Source organism: Heloderma suspectum, chromosome 6 (genome assembly GCF_057233095.1).
Source record: "Heloderma suspectum isolate Gila_16-S chromosome 6, 16-S_ref, whole genome shotgun sequence".
Lineage (NCBI taxonomy): Eukaryota > Metazoa > Chordata > Lepidosauria > Squamata > Helodermatidae > Heloderma > Heloderma suspectum.
The window spans coordinates 108,118,561-108,136,756 of NC_139463.1; the positions used below are offsets into that span (position 1 = coordinate 108,118,561).

General features: G+C 46.7%; 1 long non-coding RNA gene across 1 annotated transcript; it reads left to right on the top strand.

The window, feature by feature from the left end:
• Nucleotides 1–1,822: 1,822 nt before the first annotated feature.
• Nucleotides 1,823–8,396, top strand: LOC146342365 (uncharacterized). The gene is made up of 4 exons (XR_014783944.1): nt 1,823–1,932; nt 4,477–4,552; nt 4,854–4,939; nt 5,276–8,396. It is a non-coding gene; the product is annotated as an uncharacterized LOC146342365 (long non-coding RNA).
• Nucleotides 8,397–18,196: the final 9,800 nt, after the last annotated feature.

Below are 18,196 nucleotides of genomic sequence, written 5' to 3' on the forward strand. Positions count from 1 at the left end.
TCTCCTGTTAGTTCTTTTCTCCCACCAAACACCTTTCACATCCATGTTACTTTCCTTGCTGACTTGGGGCTTTGGGATCTCATAACTGCTGGTGTAATTTTCGTTTACAATTCACTTTGGAAACCCATCTGTCAGTCATCCTTTCAGCATTAATCTGTACAGCATATTTGGCAAGTGGTTGAACATTGCTCCTGTTTGACCCTGATCCTGACCTGGCTGAGCTGTGTCACAATTCAGGCAGGCACATGAGTTGAGGAGGAGAACCTGTCTCTGCAGAAGAAGGAGCTGAACTTGGGTAAGTTGGAGGAGGCCACAATCTGGGTTGTGCTCCTCTAGCTGCTGATTTACACTTTGAGGAAACTGAAATGAGAGTCTTCCAAATAAGGAAGCACAGCCTTTCAGGAAACAGGAACCTCTCTCCTTTCTCCAGAGGGTAATGCTAAAGGGAATGGGCCCTGATAAAGTTTCTGCAAAATCAGGCTGTATAATGAAACATATAGAAGACTCAGATAAGGGGGATAAGGCAGGGGGGAGAGGAAGCACATGTAAAAGGAGGCCATCATGATCCTGCATTTTAAAAGGAAGCAGAAAGACCCATTTTAAATGCGGGAATTTAGGCTGGTGTAGAGATGCTCAGTGTGTATTTCTGCCCATGAAGTACTTAATTTCAAAAATGAAGGAACCCAGCTCTTCCTTGAAATTCTCCCTCAGATAGAAAGGACCAGCCCCCTAATTTAAAATTGGCTGCACAAACTCTGTCATGTGGTCAATACACTCTGCACATGCCCAGAAAATGCCTTCTAATCCATTATATGGGAGTGCTTATGCGTGGAAGAAAAATGAATTGAGTCCTGCATCGATTGTGCACCAATCACATATAACAATCACAAGTATTACTTCGTTATATTGATAGCCCACCTTTTTCCCCTCCAAAAAGAGGGATACATTTAGAGCCACATGAAGACAATCAGCCCCCACTGGGAGGCGTTCTCAGCCTGGGAACTCTCCACCTGGGCTGAATCCCTGGCTTTGTACAGCTCCCCTGTGCACACCACATGCCATGGGAAGCTACTCTGTGGGTCATGGCATGAAGAGCTGCCCTTACCAACACTGGCACGCACATCTCTACTGTTCCCCTCCACCCACATCTCTACTGTTATCTCCCAGGGAGCTTGGTGGGCCAGATTGGTGAACCCAGGGGTCTGGATTAGACCCACAGGTGGTGGTTTCTACACCCCTGCTCTAAGCTAAAGCTACCAGAGGAAACCAGGAGAAAACCTGTTTCCCTCACCAGGGCTTCCCACACTGCTGTTACCCAAAAAAACTGCATCCACTTCTACTCTTTAGAGCAGGGGTGGGCAAGTTGTGGCCTTCTAGCTGTTTCCATCTACAACCCATGATCCCCCACCATTGCCTACGCAATGGTGAGGGAACTGTAAGTCAAACCAGCGGAGGGATGCAAGTTCCCACTCCTGATTTAGAGGGCAAATCTGCAGTGTTCTGTGTTGGGACTTAGCATTCCTCACATAAACATCCTTAAAGAACACTCACCAACTTGACAAGAGAAAAATTATCTGGCTTGTGCATGCAGAAATCAACCTATAAAGATAAACTTTATCTCCTGTTAATTCTCCGACCAAACACTTTTCACATCAGTATTACTTTCGCTGCTGACAGGGGCATGTTCACTTGGGGCTTTGGCGTCTCACAACCGTTTGTGCAATTTTAGGTTACAACATTACAGCTGTTCAGTTCAGTTTGGAAACACATCTGTCGGTCACCCTTTCAACATTAATCCATACACCATATTTGGCAAGTAGTTGAACGTTGCTTCTATTTGGCCCTGCTCTTAACCTGGCTCAGCTGTATCACAATTCAGGCAGACCTTTGAGGAGGAGAACTTGGCTCTGCGGAAGAAGGAGCTGAACTTGGGTAAGTCAGAAGAATCCATAATCTGAGTTCAGCTCCTATAGTTGATGATTTACACTTTAAGGAAACTGAAATTTGAGTCTTTTCAAATAAGGAAGGACAGCCTTTGAGGAAATAAGACCCTCTCTCCTTTCTTCAGAAGGAAGAGATGAAGGGAATTTGCCTTGATAAAGTTTCTTCAAAATCTTGCTGCTGTTGACGTAACAGAGTTGGTCAGGCTGGTAGCCAGATGTTTTGTTGTCTACTGTAAAATGGTTCACATGATAATGGAGGGGGAAATAAGCGACGATGGCTTATTTCCCCTGCCAGGCATGCCAGGCGTGGGTTGGACCATATTTACCTAATTACCCTTGCCAGCGTGGTTTGCCGTTGTCTGAAACTCAGGCGGCATCCTTCTGTGAGTTGGAGAGCAATTCTCAAATAACCCACAACTGCCCATTTGGGGGAAGATAGCCACTCAGACTAGCCATGCCACCCATGTTCTGACGACATGGCAGGCCTCACTGGTGAGCGTAACTGGGCAAATCCAGCTGGCATGGAACCAGCACACAGGGCAGTGGAAATCAGCCACTGTGGCTTATCACCCCCTCTGTGATCGTGTGAACCATGAAACTATGTTTTTACTCAGAAGTAAGCCTGTTGAATTCCATAGGACACACTGACTCCTTTTGTATAGGGTTGGAGCCTTAATTGTTTTACTAGGACCAATAGCAGAGAGGTCGTCAGGTGGCTTTCTACATTTATTAAGAGTAGCTCAAGACTTCGGGTGGTGCTGTAATAATCTTCATTCTTGAGACAATCCTACAGAGAGGATACAGGCGCATTCCCTAAGTTGGCAGTCCTGTATACATACTTATGTACCTTCCAGTCAGTCTCACTGAACTGAACGGAGCCAACTTCTGGATAGATGTGTACAGGATTGCACTGTCAATCACTGATGTTAGATCACACTGCATATTTAGAAGCATCAATAGCCATGGGAAAGATACAGGACAAAGAACAGAAAACTAACAAGAGACGATGTCAGGTTAGACTCCAATGAGAATTCTCTCAAATGTTGGAAGAATTTCTGGTCAACTATCAGTTCTGGGGATTCAAGTGCTTCAAGGGAGGATACTGCCTATAACCTACAGGGATGTCGGCATGGGCAATTTGCCGTGACCTGGCTGCATTTGGAGGTCGTTCGGGACACATATGGCCTGCCATCCCACAGCCACCCCAGAGCTTTTCACAGAAAAACCGGATTTCCTGAGAGTGCTTAAAGTCCAATTCTTTTCCTTAAGTCGGGTTCTCCATGGTATAGTCATTATGTGCCCCAACCCCCGCATTTACTTTGGGTATGCTAGCCCTGCCTGGGGGTGTGCTTTTCACCATGACCCAGGTCAAGGGGTGTTTCCCATCCCTATCTTTCCCAACACAAGCATATGTGTGTCTACTCAGAAGTAACTCCCATTGTGGCCAATGAGGCTTCTTCCCAAAATGTGCATTCCCGAAGTTACTGAGATTCCCATGAATCAAAATAATGCATTTAGGAGCCTTAAAGCTATGTCAAAGCTGTGTGTCTTTGATGTTTCCTTCCTTGCTTTTTGAAAGTAATTAATTCGCAGCTTTGCTCCTTCGCAGCAACAGGAGCTTAAGGAGAAAGGGGGTTAGAAAGGGGGCTGGTTGGAGCCATGGTGCTTCAAGTATTCAGAGGGTTAAGTGAAGGCTATGAAGTGCTATGTCAAAGCTGTGTGTCTTTGATGTCTGCTTCCTTGCTGGAAAGTACTTAATTTGCAGCTTCGCTCCTTCACAGCATTGGGAGCTTCAGGGGAGGGAGAAGGCGACAGCTGTGTTTCTCTAATGTTTGCTTAGCTGTAAGGAAGGACGGGGGGAGCCTCTTGCATTGGAGGAGGGGAAGCCTCTTGCATTGGTTGATCAGCCCCTGCCAGTCTGATGATGACTCCAACCCCCCACCCCACCTGGAAGTATGTTACTGTGAAGTGACTTAGAATGGTAAGGTGCACTTACCATTGCACGGGGCTTAATTCGTGAAGCCCCGTGCAAACCAAAGCTGATTTCCTGAAAAACCCAGGTAATCCTCCATTCACTTCTCCTCCCATTGTCATGGAGATCCACCACCACCACCACCCCCAGAGAGAAGCACAGATTACTGCCATACCAAAATGTGGGGCAGAACAGCACATTAGTAGAATCTTCCCATCTTGTCTCTCTTTTGAAGCAAGATGCTGAAATATTCATGTCCCTCCTGGCTCAGGATACAATTTCCGCAACTCTGAAATGATCTCAGCTTAATTGGACCATTTTCCAACATGCCGAATCAGGGTCCAAACTGAATCTTAGGGTCATGTTACACCCCTGGTAAATATGATGAATTTTAATCACATCAAAACAAAACAAGATACTCCTGCAGTTCTGTCTCTGGATGGCAGGAGACCTTCCTCTGAATTTGTTGCATGTAAAGAAATTTGGGACACACTCCCTTCTTTGTGATGAGAGCTTTGACTGCTAAACCTACTAATCCAGTAAAAAAAATATTAACTTTAGGTCAAGATTTTCTAATACGCAGAAGGACTCGGCTGGAATTTGGAAAACTAAGGGCAACAGGATCTGTGACTCCCAGGTATGTTATCTCTCTTCTTTACCAGATACTAAATGGTCATAATTGATGCACCTTTTATTTTAAACGCAAAATGCAAAATCTATCTAATCCTAAACATAAAAATGGCTTTGTGGGCAAATAGCTTCAAGAAACAAGTGCAGATCGAAAGCGGACTCTGTTGACTGGAAATATAAGCAATTTGACTAATTAATTTTACTCAATGCAAGATTAATTTCTTGCAAGGGAACAATGGAATTTAAGTGTGATTAGTTTTATTGTTCAACTGGGGCCAAGACGAATACATACCTTAATTCTCTAACAGCATACAAGTTCCTCATTCCCTTCTTGCGAGTAGCCTGAGTGCTGGCCACCTAGAGAGAAACAAGCTGCTGGATATCTCCCTGAGAGGTGAGTGGGTGCATTGCAGAATCCCAGCAAAATGCATGACCAGTGTGCTCTGGAGGGGGCTAAAGGCTCAAAAGATGCCCTTTATGGATCTCTATCTATCCATGCACATGACAGCCCCATGTGCGTACAGGAGGAGTGGAGTATAGTCCTATTCAGGGACTAAGGGAGCATCTAAGAATAGGGCAACCTACCCCTACCATTTCCTGAAGTGGTACAAGCCAGCATTCTACCACCTCGCTCTAGGTAAGGTGTAGAATGGTTCCCATTTTCATTCTTAAGAAATAGGCATCCCTTTAATGTTTCCCTTCTTTTTCCTCCTCCTCTTCTTCCCTGTAGATTCCAAGGCTCCGCCATGTTGACTTCCAAGATCTCCAGCCAGTTGCTGGTCCATTTGGCCATCCTTCTCGGGATTCTGCTAGTGCAATCCTGTGAAGGGCAGACCTGGGAAGCTTTTCAAAACAAGCACATTGATTATCCCAAAACCATAGCCCCAAATCCCAATGCCTACTGCAAACTCCTGATGCAGAATAGACACCTGATTCAAAGGCCTTGCAAAGACCTAAACACCTTCATCAACGAAAACAGAGATACGATCAAACAGCTGTGTGATCATACACAGCACGGAAGTCTTAGCAGCAGAAAGAAGTTCGATGTGGTTGATTGCAAACATGATCGAAGGTCTCGATATCCGAAATGCCGATATACTGGCTCCCCTCTTAACAAACACATCACACTGACATGTGATGAGTATGTGCCTGTTCACTTGGGTGTAGGTAGGCAGTGATGCAACTCACCTTCCATCCACTGAAGCCAGACTCCCAAGGACATTTTGGACAACAATTCAGTTCTATTTTGCTTAATGCTTTCTCCTGAATCTCTCTCCGCTCTCCCCACGATGGCATTTTCCCGCTTGAACACTCATTCGCTCCTCCCAGGGAACCTTTGGGATCATAGCTCTGACAGGAGACCCTGTGGGCTTCTAACTGATAACCACACTTCTTAATTTCTTGGGGGGGGTGAGTTTTTCAAGGGGGGTTCTTCTTTTTCTCTCCCTCCCCCCATGATAAATAACCTGCATGACACCTTCTACACCCACCCCAAACTACAAATCTCAGCTGGAAAAAGTATTAGTGTTTGCTAATGTTTGCTAATGTAGTGCACATGTTTGCTGAGCCTGAGAAGGCCAGGGCTGGTTCACACGTGAGCGTTCATCCGACACAAGGCTTGTCAAAGATGTCCATTCACGCATGTAAAGCCATGCACATTCCCAAATTGCTCTACATCAGCCTTCCCCAACCTGGTGCCCTCCAGTTGTGATGGAATATCACGACTAGCATGCTGGGAGTTGTAGTCCAACAAATCTACAGTGTAGTTTTCTTGAGAGCCAGTGTAGTGTAGTGGTGAGAGTGACGGACTGGGAGCCGGGAGAGCCGGGTTCTAGTCCCCACTTGGCCATGGAAGGTCACTGGGTGACTTTGGGCCAGTCACACACTCTCAGCCCAACCTACCTCACAGGGTTGTTGTTGTGAGGATAAAATGGAGAGGAGGAGGATAATGTAAGCCGCCTTGGGTTCCTTGCAAGAGGAAAAAAGGCGGGGTATAAATGCAATAAATAAATAAACAAACAAACAAATCCAGAGGACACCAGCTTGGGGGATACTGCCCTACATGTCCTGCAACTGGCAGATGTATAGTTTCAGAGGGGACCAGAGCCCTATGCAGGTATTCCCCCTTCTCCCAAGCAAGGAAGAGAGCAAGGAGGAGTCCATAGTCCTGCGTCCTCCCACATGGACCTGTCACCATTCATGCAGCCACCATATGTTGGGGCAAACACTAGCATCAGGGAGCTGGCTCTACTCAAGAAGGCCCCTCACATGATTTAGAGCCTTGGAAGAACAGCTCCCTCTCAAATTAAATGGCCATCCTTCTCAGGATTCTGCTGGTGCATTCCTGTGAAGGGCAGACCTGGCCAATGTTTCAAAGAAAGCATATTATAATCAAAAAATCTCACCCCCAAACCCCGATAACTACTGAGTCCTGATGATGGGGTGGAGATGACTGAATCTGAATGGACCATTCTGCAGAACCAGAAACTCCTTCATCAATCACTCCAAGATTGTTATACGGCAAGTGTGCGGCAGCAGAAGGATACACTGTTGCAGGAATCAGTGGGTCAGCAAGGAACGCTTCCATGTGATTGACTGCAACTGTATCGGTGGTTCTCCTCTACCACAAGATACCTGCCACTACCAGGGGATACCTCAAGAAACAAGGATTCGAGTGGCCTGAAGAAACAAGTTACCGGTTCACTTGGACCCTCTCCTGCTGTAGGCAAAGATGGATGCAATGCAACTCACCTTCCATCCACTGAAGCTAGAAGTCTGAGGACATTTTTTGGAAGCAATTCAGTTCAGTTTTGCTTTCTCTGGCATCTATCTCTGCTCTGTATCCCCACTACTGAATTTTCCCACTTTAATTCATTCACTTTTCCCAGGGAACCTTCAGAATTATAGTAATGAGTAGGGACTGTATAAAATCTGTTCCATCCACGTTTCACAGATTGTCAGATTCCCTTCGTTCCATTGTCTGCTCATCAACAGAATCAGATTTCTTTTTAGTTTCTGAATTTGTGGAAATTTGCATTTGTGAACATTTGTGTTTGTGCAAGTTTGCGCATGAAAATGTGCAACTCCTCCCCCAAATGAGCATTTTCACACTTTAGCCTATGGGGGAAATGCACATTTTGAGCTGGGCTGTAAAAAAAAAATGCACATTTTTGTATGACTAAATTTGTGCAAAAGTCTGGAAAGTTAGAAAAATTATCCGCAAATCTGCCCAACTGGGGAAAAGCTGGTCTGCTGCAGAATACGCAGGTCAGATTCATAAAAATCTGAACGCATTTGATTCCATTGTGGATTTCTCCAACATCCCTCGTTCTGAAGGAGATGCTACGGGCTCCTAACTGAAATATTTGTGGGTCCTGCTGCCTAACTTCTGTTGGAGCGGGCTTTACAGGGGGGTTCTCCTTCTTTATCTCTTTCCCCCCATAATAAAAAGTATGGGAGTAACCCATCACCCCCTGCTTGCCTCCCTCTGCACCTTCCCTGAACTACGACTCTCAGCAGAAGATGTATCTACACTTTATGATAGTTGTGTAGCCTGAGAAAGGCAGGGCTGATTCAGACACAAGTGTTCATCAAACACAATGCTGTTCAAGGCATCTGTTCTCACATGGAAGGCCTGGTTCACATGTATGTTATCAGATCGCTCTTCATGTCCTGCAACTGGCAGCTGTATGTGTGAATTGCAAACAGGTCATCCATCCTTTTTTTTTTTCCCCCCTAACTTTAGTGAGGGAAAATATGGAGGGAAATTTGAATCAACCTGTGCTGTAGAGCTTTTTACTTGCGTAAATGTGCATGCTGATCCTCTCAATAAAACAAATTCTTGCAAATGCAAACAGTGAGGAAGTGCCTTTGTGTTCATGGAGTGCTTAGCTTCTAAATCAAGAGCTACTGGGGCCTGGCTGTGCCTTGAAATTCTTCCCTCTGACCAAAAGAGCTCAACCCTAATTTAAGAATCGCTACAAAAATTCTGTGGTGAGGGCAATATACTCTGCACATACCTAGAAGATGCCTTCTCTGCCATTCTTTGGCAGTGCTTACATGTGGGAGGGAAATTAATTGAGCATTACAACTTCTATGCACCAATCAGATATAGTTGCAGTTCTTACTACTTTATTAGAGTGGTATCCTGCCTTTTGGTCCATGGGGTCATGAAGAGTCGGACACAACTTAACGACTGAACAACAATCCTGCCTTTTTCCAATGCATATTTAGGGTTCCAAAGTAGTTTTCCATCCAGGCACCAACCAGACCCACCTACCCGACCCCAGGCTTGCTTGGTCTCCCTAGCTCTGTCAAATCAGGGATCAAACCAGCTCCCTCAAGTCCCAGAGCCAAGGCAATATGAAACAAGTAGCACCAGCCGCAGAGTACCACTGGACTTAGCACTGGAAAGAGCACCCAACTTTAAGAAGCAGATTACAAGACAAAAAGGGGAACTTGAAGTTACAACGCCAGATTGTTGCAACAGCTTAATACAAGATCTCGTCTGATCTTGGAAGCTAAGCAGGGCCAGCCCTTGTTAGTACTTGGATGGGAGAACGGCTGGGAATCAGGCTTCCTGCATTGAGCAGGGGGTTGGGCTCGATGGTCTTGTAGGCCCCTTCCAACCCCATGATTCTATGACTTCTATAACTAAGTTACTAAGTCTTATGACTTACTTATGACTAAGCTGGAAACCCAATACAGACTTAAAATAAAAACCACTACCCTGCTGACCTATGCATACCTTGGCATGGGCCTTCCCATAAGCTATGCTGGATATGAATACCTCTTTCTCCAAGGCAAGGCAAGGCAAGGCAAAGCCAATTGGCACAATGGCCCTCATCCATTATATGCACCATCTGTGCCAGTCTCCAGCCCCCCCCCCCAAACTTCTGTGATGGCAGGTCAGAGACAGGGGAGACACTTTTCATGCAGGCACAGCTGAAAGCAATCTGTAGTCCCTCCCGCAGAGTTGGATATTTTATGACCTTGAGGCCGGGGAAAGCCAGAAGCACAAGAGAGAAGCCAAATCTCATCCTCCCTTCAGGCGGTCAAATACCTTCAGGCCTGTTCTTCCCCTGAGCTTCTCCCAAGGCTAGTCAGCTCAGGAGAGCTGCTACATAAATGGATACCTAATAGAAAAAGGAGTCACCCTGGTACTTTACACCAACCATGGCCTCCTTCTGGCCCATCTCTCTGGGCCTTGGAAGATCAGCTTCCTTCCCATCAGATTAAATGTGATCTCTGTAAGCTAAAAGTACCAAAGGGAATCAGGAGAAAACCCACTTCCCTCAGCAGGGCTCCTGTCACTGCTGTCACCCAAATAACTCATCTATTTCTCCTGTTTAAATGGTAAATATGAAATCATTCTAATTTCCCTTGTTCTTCTGAGGAGATCTTTAGCTTTCCTCACCCAAATATCCTTAATGAACTGTCACCGACTTAACCAGAAAAAAAGTAGCCTGGCCTGTGCCTTTAACAGCAGCAGCGTGACCTGGAGAAATCAAACCAGAAAAATAAACATTATCAGCCGTTCAGCTTTCCCACCACACCTTTCCCTTCAGTGTTACTTTCTCTGACTACAGGGGCATGTTCATCATGAGCTTTAGGACCATGCAGCCAATTGTGTAATTTTCAGTTACAAAATTGCAAATGTTCAGTTGGATTTGAAACACACCCATTGCCCTTTCTTCATAAATCTGTACGACTTATGTGGCAAGTGGTTGACTGTTCTTCCTTTTTTTCCCCCGCCCCTGATTTCACTAATTCAGACAGCAAAAGAGAACTTCTCTCTTGACGAAGAGAACTTCTCTCTGCAGAAAGCAGTGTCCATCACTCAAGACAGGACTGAACTTGGATAAGTTGGAGGAAGCCACAATCTGCATTCTGCCCTTAGAGCTGCTGATTTACACTTTGGGCAAACTGAAATTCGACCCTCCCCCCTTTCTTCAGAGGGTAGAGCTGAAGGGGATTTGGATGGTTAAAATGTCCTCAAAGTCATGCAGCTGTCGATATCATAGAGCTAACCAGGCTTGGGGTGGCTGGGTGATTATTTATTTATTCATTACATTTATACCCTGCCTTCTTTCCTCCTTAAGGAACCCAAGGCAGCATACCTCCTCCTCCATTTTATCCTCACAACAACAACCCTGTGAGGTGGGTTGGGCTGAGAGTCTGTGACTGGCCCAAAGTCACCCAGTGAGCTTCCGCGGCCGAGTGGGGACTAGAACCCGGATCTCCCAACTCCCAGTCCAACACTCAGTCCAACTCCCAGTCCAACACTCAGTCCAACTCAGTCCAACACCCAGTCCAACACTCAGTCCAACTCCCAGTCCAACACTCAGTCCAACTCCCAGTCCAACACTCTCGCCACTACACCACACTGGCTCTCATATTTTGTGGGGAGGGTGTCGTCAGGATACACTGCAGAGGAAGGAAATCAGTGGGAAACTGTCAGAATCTATATACAAGTAGCCTAATATGTCTACAGTGATTTACTGTGCAAGCCTATATGTGTTTACTGAGAAGTAAGCCCTATTGAATTCAATGGGATACACTCACTCCCAGGTATGTGTGTATAGTTTTAGAGTCCTAAAGTGCAATGCTATGCCTGATTAGACAGAAAAAAAGTCTTACAACTCCCAGCATTCCCCAGCTAGACTGTGCCCTTCATTGTCTTCTATGACTAAGAACAGACAGGTTAGTGGTCAAGTGGCGTTCCACATATATCAATGTTGGCTCAAGCTTTTGGTTGGCACTATGATAATCTTCATACTTCATACAACCCTACAGAGGATTGGGCCATTCCCTAAGCTGGCAGTCCTGTATACACACTGACCAGGGAGTCCGTGTCATTAAACTCAATAGAGCTAACTTGTGAATAGGCATGTATAGGATTGCCCTGGCAATCATTAACATTAGAGTATATTGCATATTTAGAGGAGGTCCAGGACAGAAGAAATGGAAAATTAACAAGAAATGGAAAATTTAAAAAAAGTCAATCTGGACTCCCCAGGGAATTCTATAAAAAGCTGGGAGAATTGCTGGACAACACACAATTTGGGGGATTCGGGTGCTTTAAACTGTTAGAGCAATATGACAATGGAACCAATTACCTAGGGAGGTAGTGGGCTCTCCCATGCTGGAGGCATTCAAGACGAGGCTGGACATCCACCTGTCAGGGATGCTTTGACTTGGATTCCTGCACTAAGCAGGGGGTTGAACTTGATGGTCTTATAAGCCCCTTCCAATCCTACTATTCTATGATTCTATGAAGGGAGGATACTGCCTCTAACTTGGAGAAAAGCACAGATTACTATCATACCAAAACCTGGGGCAAGTTTCCACATTAGTAAAATAGTATCATCCTATTTGTCTTTTGAAGCAAGACACCAAGATATCCATGTCCTTCCTGGTGAGCAGACTTAACAACATAGTGGGTACGTACATTGCTCAAGACCCAAACCACATCTTCCCAGGCAGGCAGCAGTTACAGAATTGTAAGCCTCTGCGATTCAGTATCTAATGTTTGATATCTGACAGCATTTGTTTGCAATAGTATATGATGTTTGATTTTTCTGGTATTGCATGCCCAATATTTGATACTGTTTACCCCACACCAAGTAAGGTTAGATCTATTGCTTACTGTGGTGGCAATCCTGGATCTGGGCTATATTCATTCATACTGCAGTTGTGGGGGTTCACGAGACTGAAAGCCTCTCCAGATACATAAAATTGCCCTTTCCCTCCAAGTGACCATTTATCGCGGAGGGAACTATGTGTTCAACCTGCAGTGGGATAGAGAAGGGTGTGGGGAGAGAATTCAACCATGAAATAGTGTGTGGTGTCTTCTGCCCACCAGTGCCCATATTTCCTTAAAGAAGAGGGAAAACAGTGGGCAACCTAACAGAACATGGGTGAGGGACAAGAAGTGTGACTTCTTTAATGAGGGGAGGGGTGGAAGTAAGTGAACGACTTAGGGTGCAGTCCTATGCATATTTAGACAGAAAGAAGTCCTGCAACTCTCAGCATGCCCCAGCCAGCATGGCTGGCTAGTGAATGCTGGGAGTTGTAGGACTTTTTTCTGTCTAAACATGCATAGGATTGTACCCTTAGGTATGTATACTGTTTAAGATAGATCTCTAAGGATGAAATCTTATGCATGTTTAGACTGAGGAAAGGCTTACAATTCCCACCATGCCCCAGCCAGGCATGCTGACTGGGGCATGCTGGGAGTTGTAGGCCTTTTCTCTGTCTAAACATGCATAGGATTGCACCTTAAACAACAAGAAAGGAGAGGACAGAGTCCAGAACCTCAGTTATCCACAGGTAAACAAGTATGGTCTCTTGGGGCACAATCTTATGCACGTTTAGATAGAGAAAAGGTCTTACACCTCCCAGCATTAGAATTAACATCGTGGCAACGAGAACTTCTTTTCCCAGAATTTCACCACCCCATTCTGCAGATTTGTAGAATGGCTCTTGTTTTCATCCTTAAGAAGTGGGCATCACTTTTATATTCCCTTTCGTATTCATCCTCCTCATCTTCTCTGTAGATTCCACGGTGCCATCAAGGTCTCCTGCTACCCACTGGTGCGTTTCTCCATCCTTCTCATGGTTCTGCTGGTGCAAGCCTGTGAAGGGCAGACCTGGGCAGCTTTTCCGAACAAGCACATGGATTTTCCAAGAAGTTCAGCCCCTAACTTTCATGCCTACTGCGACCAGATGATGGTGCAGAGACATCTGAATCCCCGGTTTTGCAAGACCCACAACACCTTCATCAACAATAATACTTTGCCTATCCAGCTAGTCTGCAGCACTGGAGGGGCTCATTTTAGTCCAAATTTGTTTGACAGCGTACAATACTTCAGTATGGTTGACTGCAACTTCGTAGGCAGTACGGCTCCTAATAACTGCAGATACAATGGCAAGAGTGAATTCCTCCGCATCCACGTGGCCCGCAGCAAATGCCTGCCTGTTCACTTGCAAGGCCTCCTGCCGTAGGCAGAGAGTGACGCCACTCACTGAAGACAGAAATCTGAAGACCTTTTGGCAAAGATTCGGCTCCATTTTGCTTAATGCTTTCTTTACCATTTAAACGCTACCATTTATCCATATTACAGACTTTTCCAGTCATTTGCTCTCCCCAGGGAATCCTGGGAATCGTAGTTCTGAGCGGAAGGGGTCTGGGATTATAATGGAAACCTTTCTGGCTGTCACTCCTTACCTCTTTTCTTTGGGGCTTCTCAGGGATTTCTCCTATTATTTTATCTATTTCTACTCCATGATAATATTATATATTATATATTATATATTATATATTATATATTATATATTATATATAAGATAATATTTCTACTCCATGATAATATTTCTACTCCATTATTCCATGATATAGAAATAACCCATCCTCTTTGGTGTGCCACCTTGGGCACCTTCACCAAAGTACTGGTGAAGGGATCTAAAAGCAACATGTTTATTGTGCCACGAGAGCCTTATAAACTCCCGAGCCTAGTTCACACATGCATGTTCATCTAACCCAATGCTTTTCAAGGGTGCCTGTTCAACAGGCATGTACATGATCTGATTTCTCTGCACATCATGCTACTGGCAGCGGCATGTGTGGGAACTGGCTCTCCTGCAAGAAGGGATGCAGAAGTTCTGTCTGGGATGTCTGGGCTGAGTTGGCCCCTTTGCACATGCAAATTATTTTATGTTATTTATTTATTGTATTTTTATCCTGCTCATCAGCCAAAAAAGGCTCCCAGAGCAGCTTACAATCAATGAACAAAGAAGACAGTCCCTGCCCTCAGGCTTACAATCTAAAAAAGACACGACACACAAGGAAAAGGAAATGGGGAGGGAAGAGGGAGAAAAAAGAATTAGGTAGACTGTCAGCCGGGCTGGTGGGATGGCCCTGTTGCCTCCTATCATCTCCCAAAGGAGGGGCAGTCCAACTGGAGCAGGCCCTGATGTTCCCTTTGCCTGCTGCCTTGCTCCTTCTTCTCCCCCACAGGGCCATGGATGTCAGTGAGCCCGGGGGGGGGGGGGCGGGCATCCAACTGGAGCAGGCCCTGATGTTCCCTTTGCTCACTCCCTCACTCCTTCTTCCCCACAGGGCCATGGGTGTCAGTTAGCCCGGGGGGGGGGGACTCCAACTGGAGCAGGCCCTGATGTTCTCTTTGCCCGCTCCCTCACTCCTTCTTCTCCCCCACAGGGCCATGGATGTCAGTGAGCCCTGGTGTTAGAAAAAGGGGAAGGCTAGCGAGACAGTCACATAAGCATAATCAGAAATAAACATGTTGGCACAGTCATGCTCTAATGAGTCAGCTAACGGCTCAGTCAGTTGACATGACTTGTGGCTAACAGAAAATTGTAAAGGGGGGGTATAAAAGATTTGTGCATGCTTAACTCGGGGTCCAGACTGCTCTGCACCCATTTTGCAAAACGACTAATAAAATAGTGTTGGATCCACTGCTGCCTGCCTGGCATCCTTTCTTTCAACCAGAAGCAAGAACTTTTTATCTAACAATTTGGTGCCGTGACTCGGATCCTGCTTCGGGGCGTGTCCCCTTTGCGCTGAACCGAGGGGCCGCGGAGGAGAAGTGGCCACAGGCGGTTGTTTTACACTGCCTTCTCCTCACGTCAGCGGCGGTGAAGGCGCTTGGGGACCAACGCCAGAGGAAGAGGGAGACGTGATCACTCCTTTTAGGCACCGGCAGTGGATCAATAAAGCAGCTAGACACAGCTGCGGGCAGGACAGAAGAGGCCTTTCGGGTAAGTGAAACAGCTTACATTAGGGGATAAACGCAGGACGGTGGTGTGTTTGTGCTTGTGTGAGACGCCTACGGGCGAAGCGAGAGAGGAGCCCAGATCTGCATTTCCCTACCCCGGCGATGGGCTGGGTCAGAGGAGGGCGAAGCACGAGACTTGTTGATTGAAATTACCACCGTCATGGGCGGGTCCCAATCCAAGCCTGAAGAAGAGTCCCCTATGCCCTTAGAGTGTTGTTTGCGCAATTGGTCACATTTTAAGCAAGATTATGGAACTAAGATGACAAAGGATCGCCTTGTCCTTCTTTGTGCCCGGGAATGGCCGGTATTAGAACCCAAATGGCCACCCGAGGGGTCTTTTGACCCAACCCTGGTATCTGTTGTGCGTATAATAGTAGCACAAAGGGGAAGTTGAGACCAGTTCTCCTATATTGATTCATGGGCGACCTGCGTACCCCTTGGTGGCAAGCCCGCTCTGTGAGTTGTCAAATGCATGTCTCTAGCCCTTCCCGTGGTGGTCAATAAGAAACCAACAAAGAAAGGGCCACCTAAGGTCGTGGCCACGGCACTGGAGGACCCACTGCTTCCTCCTCCCTATGGGACAGCCGTCACCAGACGACCGCGCCCATTACATGCACCACCATCTCCTGAGGAGCCCACTCGGCGGCCAAATGCCCCCGAGGAGGACACCTCTCGCGAAGTGGTGCCAGAGGACCCCGTCCCTCTAGTTGAGTTCCAGGACACTTTGCAAGATTGTCTAAATTCCCTTGAAAAAAGTTAGAAATACTAGAGGACACATGGGGACCTTCGTCACAGGAAAGGGCCCCCGAAAAGGGCGGAGAGACAAAAGGGGGCCTAGCTACAATTTGCAAAAAGTCCTGACTTTAAAACAAGACAAAAACAAACCTCCTGCCATGTTCCTCCAAAGGCTAAGGGAAGCCTTCGCCAAGTATACTGATATTGACTTGAATGACCCAAATAATTTAAAGATTCTCATGACTCAGTTCATGGGAAATAGTTGCCAAGACATCAGAAAGAAGTTGCAGAAAGTTGAGAGAGGATTGGCAGCTGACCTAGGTGTTTTAGTAGAGGTAGCTCAGAAAGTTTATGAAAGACAAGAGGCAAGCAAAGCTCCTCGCTGTGGTTCTCAGACCCGACAAAGGAGGAGCTAAAAAGAGAAGAAAAGGAGGGAGGAAGGGGTCCTCCCTGAGAAGAGACCAGAGTGCCTTCTGTAAGAAAATTAGGCACTAGAAGCGTGACTATGAAGCCTTGAAGCAAAAAGAGAGAGAGGAGGGTGCGGGGGGGGGGGCAGAAAGGATTTTGCATGAACAAGAAAGAGACTAAGACAGACCAGGGCCCAGCCCCCTCTTAGCCGTCTCTGAGGCAAGACAGGACCCCATAGTCAAAATTAATGTTGGGGGCCTCTCCTACAATGTCCTTGTAGATACAGGGGCCACCCTGTCCATCCTCCCCCCTTAGCCAACCACCAACGGGAAGTGGGGGATCTACCACCATAATGGGGGTTGGGGGAAGGGCAACCCGAATGCCCCTTTCTTGTCCCTTGCTCACCAAGGTTGGGAAAACACACCTAGAACACGCCTTTGTCTGTAACCCCTCCTGTCCGGTGGCGTTGTTAAGAAGGGACTTATTGACTAAGCTCCAAATTGAGATTGCTTTCACTTCTGACGGAAGAATAGAAGTACGGGTTCCCCTCTTTTGGATTCTCCTGATGCAAGCAGGGAGTCTATTGCAAAGGTCTCGAGCAAACTGGGCTCCGTCAGTCTGCGTGCCATCAGCCATTCCAGCTCTTCTGCTGACATTGGGGCCAACAACTTCCATGGCAACTACGCCTTTGAGGGCATTGGTGATGAAGACCTCTAGGGGCCCTGCCCTGACGCAACTCTGTGGGATATAAAATCTCCTCCTGGGTGGATCTCCATGTGCCTCAACCCCAGCCAGCTGCCCACCCTCTTGTCTACATGGATGGGGAGACGGCGCGACCGCTGTATGAGGCGCTGCAAAAAAATAAATTAGATAAATGGAAATGGACTAAAAAAAATGAATAAGTCTTTCCTCAGTCTCAAAGCTGCCCTTGTGTCGCCACCTGCCCTAGCCATACCAAATCCCAGTCGACCATTTAGACTCTATGTGCATGAGAATAAAGGCATAGCCTTGGGAGTAATTTGCCAGCAAAAGGGCCCCTCCTGGAGGCCGGTGGGATATTACTCCAAGGTCCTTGATGTCATGGCAAGAGGCTGGCCGAGTTGCTTAAGGGCAAATAAGGCCGCAAAGAGGGCAGCCAAGGAAAGAATCCAAGGGACATTTCTCGTCTTACCCAGAAGAGAGGAGCCCCCCGCATACTCCCCTTCCAAGTTACAGATGGCGCAAGAACACAGAGTAAGTCCCCGTGGCGACAGATGGATCCAGATGACAGATGGGAGGCTGCTCCTACCACAGACCCTGCAGGGAGCTATCTTAGAGCAAGTGCATCATTCTCTTGGACACCCTGGGGCATCAGCCATGATTGACTATTGCAAGAGGCTGTTCGTCTCTCCTGGCCTAACTGTACGCACCCATCGATTAGCAGCAACATGTGAGGTTTGCCAGAAAATTAATTCCCCCAGGGCACCCCCTCCACCAAGGGGAGGGCGACCATGGGTGTATTATCCCTTCCAGAGGGTGCAGATTGATTTTGCTGAAATGCCACCATGTAGGGGTTACAGATATCTGCTTGTAATAGTGTGTCAAATGATGGGGTGGGTAGAAGCATTCCCATGCAGAAACTGTCAAGCAAAAACTGTAGTTGCTAAGTTGTTACAGGAGGTGATGCCCCGGTTCTCCCTGCCTGAGGTTGTAGAGTCCGACCAGGGCTCACA